This window comes from Sceloporus occidentalis, unplaced genomic scaffold (assembly GCF_023333645.1).
Source record: "Sceloporus occidentalis isolate IW3139 unplaced genomic scaffold, rSceOcc1.0.p SCAF_6, whole genome shotgun sequence".
Taxonomy (NCBI): domain Eukaryota; kingdom Metazoa; phylum Chordata; class Lepidosauria; order Squamata; family Phrynosomatidae; genus Sceloporus; species Sceloporus occidentalis.
The window spans coordinates 109,181,501-109,191,031 of record NW_028316986.1 but is presented as its reverse complement, the minus strand read 5'-3'; positions in this window follow the sequence as shown (position 1 = coordinate 109,191,031).

The following is a 9,531-nucleotide window of genomic DNA, read 5'->3' as shown; positions in this document are numbered from 1 at the left end:
GGAAATAAGCAAGATGAACTCAAACTCCTAGTACAACAAAGCAAATATGATATAATAGGCATCACTGAAACCTGGTGGGATGAGTCTCCTGATTGGAAATAGAGGGGTATAACCTTTTTAAGAGAAATAGGCCAAACAGAAAAGGAGGAGGAATAGCACTATATGTCAGGGACATTTACACCAGTGAAGAGATCCAGGACATCAATCATGGAAGCCAGGTGGAGAGCATTTGGATAAAAATTAAAGGGGAGGGAAACAACAAGGATGTTATGGTGGGAGTCTACTACAGATCCCCAAGTCAGATCGAGGAATTGGATGATGCCTTTCTAGAACAGATGACTACACACTCAGAAAGGAGAGATGTAATAGTGATGGGTGACTTCTACTATCCTGATGTTTGCTGGAATTCAAACTCAGCCAAATCCTCAAGGTCTAGCAAATTCCTCACTTGCCTGGAAGACAGTTTCATTGTCCAAAAGGTGGAAGAGGCAACAAGGGGGTCAGCTATTTTGGATCTGATCCTAACCAACAAGGATGACTTGGTTAATGGGGTGCAAGTGGTGGGATCCTTACGTGGAAGTGACCACATTCTCCTGGAGTTTGTTATACAGTGAAAAGGAGAAGCCAGGCATAGTCAGACACGCATTCTAGACTTTAGGAGAGCGGATTTCAGTAAACTTAGAGAAGTATTGAGGGTGATCCCATGGTCAGAAATATTAAAAGATAAGGGAGTTCAGTACGGATGGGAGTTTCTCAAAAGGGAGATATTGAAGGCACAATTTCAAACAGTTCCAGTGAGAAAGAAAAATGGGAGGTGTCTCAAGAAACCAGGATGGATGACTAAGGAACTTTCAACTGAGCTAAGTTTGAAACGGAAGAAGTATAAGAAATGGAAAAAGGAGGAAATCACAAAAAAAAAAAAAAAAAAAAAAGAATTCAAAGAAGTAGCAGGCATGTGTAGAAGTAAAGTCAGAAAAGCTATAGCACAGAATGAACTCAGGCTTGCTAGAGAGGTTAAGAACAACAAAAAGGGCTTTTTTGGATATGTCCGCAGCAAAAGGAAGAAGAAGGAAACGGTAGGACCACTGCGTGGAGAAGATGGCAAAATGCTAACAGAAGACAAGGAAAAGGCAGAATTACTCAACACCTTCTTTGCCTCAGTCTTCTCACAAAAGGAAAAGGGTGATCAACCTGAGGATAATGGTGCAGAGGACAGAATAGGGGAATTTCAGCACAGAATGAGTAAAGAGATAGTAAAGGAATATCTTGTTAATCTAAATGAATTTAAGTCTCCAGGACCAGATGAACTACATCCAAGGGTATTAAAAGAACTGGCAAATGTAATATCGGAGCCATTGGCAATAATCTTTGAAAATTCCTGGAGAACAGGAGAAGACCCAGCAGACTGGAGGAGGGCAAACGTTGTCCCCATCTTCAAAAAGGGGAAAAAAGAGGATCCCAACAATTATCATCCAGTTAGTCTGACATCAATACCAGGAAAGATTCTAGAGCAGATCCTTAAACAGAGAGTCTGTGAACATCTAGAAGGCAATGCCATAATCACAAAAAGTCAACATGGGTTTCAGAGAAAGAAGTCATGCCAGACAAATCTGATCTCTTTGTTTGATAAAATTACCAGCTTGGTAGATGAAGGGAAAACTATGGATATAGTATATCTTGATTTCAGTAAGGCCTTTGACAAGGTTTCCCATGACATTCTTGCAAACAACCTTGTAAAATGTGGGTTAGACAAGGTAACTCTTACATGGATTTGTGACTCAATAATGGCTCCTTTCATCCTGGAGATAAGTGACCAGTGGGGTCCCACAGGGCTCTGTCCTGGGCCCAGTGCTATTCAACATCTTTATCAATGACTTGGATGACAGAATTGGGGGCATACTCATCAAATTTGCAGATGACACCAAATCAGGAGGAAAAGTTAATGCCCCAGAGGACAGGATCAAAATTCAAAATGACCTGAATAGACGAGAAAGCTGGGCCAAAGCTAACAAAATGAAATTCAACACAGAAAAATTTAAGGTGTTGCACTTAGGGCAGAAAAATGAAATGCAGAGATATAGGATGGGGGACACCTGGCTGAACGAGACTACGTGTGAAAGGGATCTAGGAGTCCAAGTAGACTACAAGTTGAACATGAGACAACAGTGTGATGCGGCAGCTAAAAAGGCCAATGCAATTTTAGGCTGCATAAATAAAAGTATAGTGTCTAGATCAAGAGAAGTAATAGTACCACTCTATTCTGCTTTGGTCAGGCCCTACCTGGAATATTGTGTCCAGTTCTGGGCACCACAATTCAAAAAGGACATTTAGAAACTGGAGTGTGTCCAAAGGAGGGCGACTAAAATGGTGAAGGGTCTGTAAACTCTGTCCTATGAGGAACGACTTAGGGAGCTGGGGATGTTTAGCCTGGAGAAAAGAAGGTTAAAAGGTGATATGTACTGTGTACTATGTTGTGTTTTTTAAAAAATTACTAATAAAGATTATTAAAAATAAAAAATAAAAAAGGTGATACGATAGCCCTGTTTAAATATCTGAAGGGATGTCATATTGAGGAGGGAGCAAACTTGTTTTCTGCTGCTCCAGAGAACTGGACCCAGAACAATGGATGCAGGAAAAGAGATTCCACCTCAACATTAGGAGGAACCTCCTGACAGTAAGGGCTGTTCGACAGTGGAACACACTCCCTTGGAGTGTGGTGGAGTCTCCTTCTTTGGAGGTCTTTAAGCAGAGGCCATCTGTTAGGGATGCTTTGATTGAGAGTTCCTACATGGCAGGGGGTTGGACTGGATGGCCCTTGTGGTCTCTTCCAACTCTACGATTCTATGATTCTATGATTCTTTACCATAAACCCTTTTTTCATGACTGTGAATCCCAATACAAGTAACACTAAAAGCATATTTACAATTTGATTGTAATTGCTTTGACAAATGACTATGCAATTCTAGTCATTATGATCTGGTAACTTTCCAGTGCATACTCCATACGCACAATGGAGATCATCATTGGCACAGAAATGAACAGGACAGAAGTTGTTTGTGTCTAATTCCACAGGATAAGCTTAAACACATGAAAACTACCACTTGTTTACAGAGCAACCATAGGGTTTTGTAACAAAATGTTGGTGTCGTGCCTAATATGTAACAACATGGTATAGTTGTTAGAGCATTAGAATAGCACACGGGAAGTCCAGGTTCAATCCAAACAGAGAAATGAAACTCACCAGATATCACTGGGTCAGACACTCTCTCTCAGCTTGAATTACTTCAACAGGTTGAGGTGAGGATAAGTGGGGAGGAAGAGAGGATTGAGTGCTGCCTTGAGCTCACTGGAGGAAAGATGCAATATATGCAAAATAAATCAGCTTTCCCCCCCCAAAAAAAAATTAAGTATCATAGCTAATTGGGGTGTGGGACAGACCACCAAGAAACAGCGGTCTGGCAGCACCTGTTTTTGCTCCTCAGGGATGGCACAGCCCCAAATAATGCGCTGCCATTGTGGAGCAAAAAGAACCTGGAACTTTTGGGTTCTTTGTGCGACACCACAGTGACGTCACGAGTGTGCCATTGGCGCGCTCAAAACGTAAGCAATGTGTGGCACCATGTGGCACTTACATCACAATGGCGGCACCCATGTACACAGGGTGCTGGCATTGTAACACTGCCACCACGTAGTAAGGTTGTGGGGCATGCAGTTGTTCCACCCCCGGGCAACCCTATGTGTCCAGGCCAGCGCAAAACACCGGTCTGGATCAGGCCATAGATAGGTAAAGGGATAAAGAGATGACAATGATGATAGATAGATGGATGGATAGATACTGAATCTTTGCGTCAACAGATATTGACTCTTTATGTCAATAGAGAGAGACAAAGGGCCAGAAACAGAGTACGTGCCTTCAAGTTGCCTAATGGCAACCCCAGGAATTTCCTAGTGCTTTCTTAGGCAAAGAATTCTCAAAGGTGGTTTGCCAGTTCCTTCCTCTGAAATGTAGCCTACAGCACCTGGTATGCACTGTCTGGAGGATCTTACAGCTTGTGGAAGTGAATTCCATAATTTAATTATGTGGTGTCTGAAACATTGCTTCCTTTGGTTAATTCTCAGTTTACTCTGATCCAAGTCATTGGATGAGGGGAGGAAAGAAGAAGAAAAATGGACAAAGACATCTCCATGCATTCTATTCCTACTAGTACAATATTTCACAAATGGGAAATCACATCACATAGTTATAGCTCTCTTATCCCATCTTAAATGTTATGGGTGAAAACTATGGAATTCCAAGCAAGATTTATATTTTGGCCAGAAGCAATACAGAACTCTTCTGGTTGAAAATTTTAAATTCTTCCTAAACAGTACATTCCAGGATTCCACAGGATGCATCCACGGCAGTAAAGGTGAAATCATAGCTCTATAACTATATAGTGTGAAAGTACCTCAGTGCTAGCCCTGACCCCTTTTTGTGCATAGAAAGCAAGTGATTTTCTGTTCACATAAACCAGAACAATGAGTAATACAGTATTCTGGATTGTGTGGAGAATCTTATAAGTGGGGTTCTCCTCTTGGGAAAGTTACTTTTGATCTAACAGCAACTGATTGTCTAGTCTCCCCTTTCTTGCATATTATTTGTATTGTATAAAATCTAATGCAGCTATAGGGGGGAAAGAGTATCCTAATGAAAAAGTATTATAATATGTTACTGGAAGGGCATTTTTAGAGCCATCCCAATAAGAAGTATGTCTTTGCTTTCTTTCCTCACTCAAAACCAACAATTTGACATATCACACACATTCTTAAAAAACCAAGGTTTAAGATATCACAGACATCTGCAATAATCCTTCAAGGGTAATTGAAGTAATCTTGGCATGACTGCAGCTTGTATTTTGTCCACTAGCAACAGAGCTGCTAGTAGATGTAGATGTTTCAGTGAATTTTGGATATAAACACACTCCAGAGGTATTAAAGCATGATAAATAAAGAAGGATGAAAAGTCTCCCATTCCAGTTAGGAATGAAAATATAATTTAATGTCCCATATCTCCAAGAAGTGTATATTGTATCTGAGCATGGCGGGGGGAGGGTGATCTAATTGCCTGAAAGGCATAAACACCAATATTACATGCATTGATATTTCCACAAATTGTAGCTTTCTGATAGAGAGCTTTCATTTCTCTAAATAACTTGGCTGAATTGCTGATAAACAACTAACATTCACTTCTACTCCATAAAGGTGGTCAGCAGCAAGCCCCTTTTGTTTATTGTCATCCAAATAGCATTACACTTTCATTATGCGGAATGCGTCAAATGTAAGAAAAGGTACTCAGGAGTTGATAGCAAGGTCATAATTTACTGTTGGGATTCTGCTGACATTTACAGACCATTTAAACTTTGTTCTTCTGGTTTATAACATCAGCATCAGCACAATCTTTGTAGTGCATCATTGCCTGCAGCGTAGCTATAATGGAACTCACATGAATAACTGGCGGCAAATTAGAATTTCCTGTTTATGATTTATCCATGTGCCAGCTGTAAATATTAAAGTAAAAAATTCTCTTCATTAAACTGCACCTAAAGCACCACAAAATGTTGAGGTGACTCTTTTTAAAAGCAAAATATTTTTCTGTGAACTATAGGGCAGCGGAGTTGACTCTATTTGTCCATAAATAAAAATTCTATTAAAAGGCTACCTTTTCATTTACAATATGTATGATTTATTTCTTGTTCAATCTTAGGATGTTAAAGCTTGGGCTGTGAGAGTTATTTTAAGCCAAGCTAGAAGCAATACAATATGTAATACCAATTTATTTATTATAATTTTTTAGCCTAATTAAAATTGGATGGATTTATTTATTTAAAATAAATGTAGGATTTAAGTGCTGTGTACTATCAGATTGTGTTTGCTCAGAACATGTGCTATTACCACGGTAAATCTGTCTTTGTAAACTAGTTGGCATAACAAAGCTATGTCTTATCCCTACCCTTTATCTGAGCATTTGACTTCTGTGTTTTTGATGATCTACCATAGACTAATGAGATCAGACACATGGAATAGGGTTAAATAAGGGCCACTTTATTGACCTAAACACGCGAGCGCCCTGTTTTAATGTGATTCATACTCCCCTCCCCTTTACTTTGGATGTAGGTTGCTTTTTCATTTTGAAATATGTGAATTGATCTCTCTCTCTCTCTCTCTCTCTCTCTCTCTCTCTCTTTCTGTGGCCACTTGATGGGAATCATGTTAAAACTCAACAAATCAATTTAGAATTATGACAAAATGTGGCAGTGTGCTCCTGTTCATTTTTGTTGTCAAGCAGCCATGGCATCTTTCATTCTTCCTCTCAAACTGTCTTCTGTGGAGGATTTCACCATTTAGTGAAACACATACTGTATGACTTAGTGTAGTATTCCTGCATGTTGAACAACACTACAGCTGGCTATTCACAGACCCCCAGACTTAGTGTACAGCTGCTGCTGTCTGCCAATACATATTTCATAATAGCTGGGATGTAAAGAGGTGGCTGTAGAGGTTTCTGGGTATGTATCCATAAACATCTGTTGAAGCCCTCTGGAGGTGTTGGTGGATGGTTTAACTATTTTGCATCTGACTACAGAGACACAGCTATGTGCTCCCTCCCCCATCACTTTTCACTAACCATGGCATGGTCAGGGATAGGGCTGCTGTGTTGTTGTTGTTGTTGTTGCTGCTGCAGAGGGAGGAAGGGAATACCAACTTCTCCACTGACCAAAAAAGAGAAGCACATCCATAAGGTGGACTTACAACTGTGTATACCACTGAAGGTTTTCCTGCTTTCTCATAAAACTTCACAAGTTTATTCTTCCAGCTGCAAATAAGGTTCATTTCCATCTCTGGTCTGAGAAATGCAATTTTAAAAGAAAAACCCTCGATGGAGTATATGTTTGAAATATTCCTACTTAGAAGAGACATCCATTTGGAAAGAGTCGTCCAGATTCTGACTAGTCAATTATATTCTGGGTTAAAATTCATTGAGGAAGAGAGAGAGTCATATAGATATGTCACTGTAAAGTAAGATTTTCACTTTCAAATAGTTTTTTAAAAAAATGAAATGTGCAGCAACAAAATTTCAAAAAATATCCATGACCTGCACCTGCTTTTAAAACAAAGTCATTCTGAAGGTCTATAGTCTCCAGCCCTTTGTCTGACATAGGATTATACCCTCTCTGTGATATCAGCTGAGCTGAATGACTGTGAATGATAAATGCAGAGTCTGAATTGATGGGTATCAAGGTAGCACAAATGGTATGTTGTTGAAATCCAGCTTATCAGAAATGTGATTCAGAAAAGGGAAATGAAAAAGTGAATTCCTCTGCAAGTGTGATTTCCCCATCCTCTGCCTACCTTTGAGGGAAATGACTGAAATGATCATGCCAGGAACATCCTTATCTTTGCCCTGCAGTGCAGTGTTCAAACTGTTTAATTTTTGCATCCAATCAGAAGGGAAGGCTAAGTCCGCCAATCAAAGTCTGCTTGAAATTATTCAACATGGTTTAAATATTCCTTGATTCCTTCATTCCAGTTCAAAGGTCTTTCCAGATCTTTGCCTTTAATCACTTTTTTCACTATAAAAATGTGAAATGGCATCATTGTTCTATGCATCAGTTCTCCTTAGTTTCTTCCTTATGTTGCAAGTAGACAGCCAAACTAGAGTTTATTCTTTTCATAAGTACATCCATGATGTGATTGAACTGGAGTACTTTAATGCACAAAGCTTTCTGGAGAATGATGCAGTGATGTACAACAAGTTTGGGGAAGAAAACATCTTTCCTGCAGGTAGCAGTAAGTCCATTGATATTACCAAACATTGCTCAAACTCCTCTAGAGATGATGGATTATAGTTTTGGAAAAGCAAATTTGTTCCTGTTGCATTGTTTTGGAAAGTGTGAAATATATCTTCAGTTTTAGTTCTTCTTTTCAGAGGTGGCATTTTTGGAAACTGAAAAGTCATGGGTGCAGCCCCTGCTGGCTGTAAAGTATCTGTTATATCTATGGATGAATCTGGCTGTAGTGAAAAGCAAACATATTTTTGTACATCATTTCAGATGAATTTCCAAGTAAGCTGATAAAGGCTGCATCTAAACTGCAGAATTGAAGCAGTTTGACACTGCTTTAACTTCTGTGGCTCAGGGCTATGGAATTCTGGGATTTGTAGTTTTGTGAGATATTTAGATTTCTTTCTCTCTCAAAGAGCTCTTGTGTCACAACAAACTACAAATCCCAGGATTTCATAGGGTGGAATCATGACAGTTTAAGCAGTGTCAAACTGCATTAATTCTGCAGTATGGTGACAGAATATAGTCCCCATTCTTTCAGTAAATGCCCTTCCAGATAGTGGCAGGTTTTGAGTTGGTGCGATTATTTCATTTTTATTGGAAAAAATATTAAGAAGCTTGTTAGTAGAAATCAGAAGTGTCTTTCCATAGCTACCCACACTCAGAAGATCTTTTCCTCTTCCTCTTAGCAAATAGGTTTAAAGTTTCAAAATATGCAACTGAAGCAACCATGGAATAGGTGAAAAGCAAATATTGTGCTGTCAGTTTAGATCTGACTGCATAAACCATAGTGCTGAACTGAATTGATAGTTCTTGGGGGAAACTGTTGTGACACATCTCTAAACTTCTGTCAGCACTGTGTTTCTTCTAGACTGAAATGGTTGTAGAACATACCAAGCACATTGTAGTTACCCTGGCCCCAATCTGGTGTTAAAAAGGGCGGTTGCACGCCACCCCTTAGGGGTGGTCTGTCAAGCCCCTCAGTCTTGCATCCTTCCATAGGTCGCTAAAATGAGTACCCAGCTTGTTGTAGGAAATTAGCTTCCACATTGTAAACTGCTTAGGGAGTGCTTAGTTCACTGATAAGCATTATACAAATGTACTTGCTATTGATACTGCTATTGTTATTGTATATATATAATTGTTATGTGGAAGGAGGGGGCTCACTCAAAACAATTTACTGCCTTGTGTGAGGTATAAAATACCCTTCTCTCTCACCAGTCAGTACCAAATATCTAAAACCAACAGAACTATTTTGTCTCATGAAGAAGAAAATACTAAGAGTATTTATCCCCTTATTTTTCCTGGCAGGAAAAAAAAAACCCTACAACAATAACTACTTAAATAAGTAACTATTTGCTGCCCTTTCATGAAACCTCAAATCTGCTACCTAAAGCAGTCTCCTCACTCAGCTTAATAATAGTTCTGGCCCTTTGTGTGACAGTTCTGAGCTGGGTGGGGAATCTTGATCTTACTCCTATGAGTTTCAGAACTGGGATCTGATTTAGAAGAAGAAGAAGAAGAAGAAGAAGAAGAAGAAGAAGAAGAAGAAGAAGTCTGGTTTAAATTACAGAATTGATACCTTAGTTCATCTTGCCTTTTCCTTATCATTTTACTTTCCTTGTAGGCTGTCAGTAAATATTCATAAACCAATGGATTGTGTAGCACCTGGTTAGCAGAATAGGAAGTGCCTACTTTTTGCCAGTTTGCA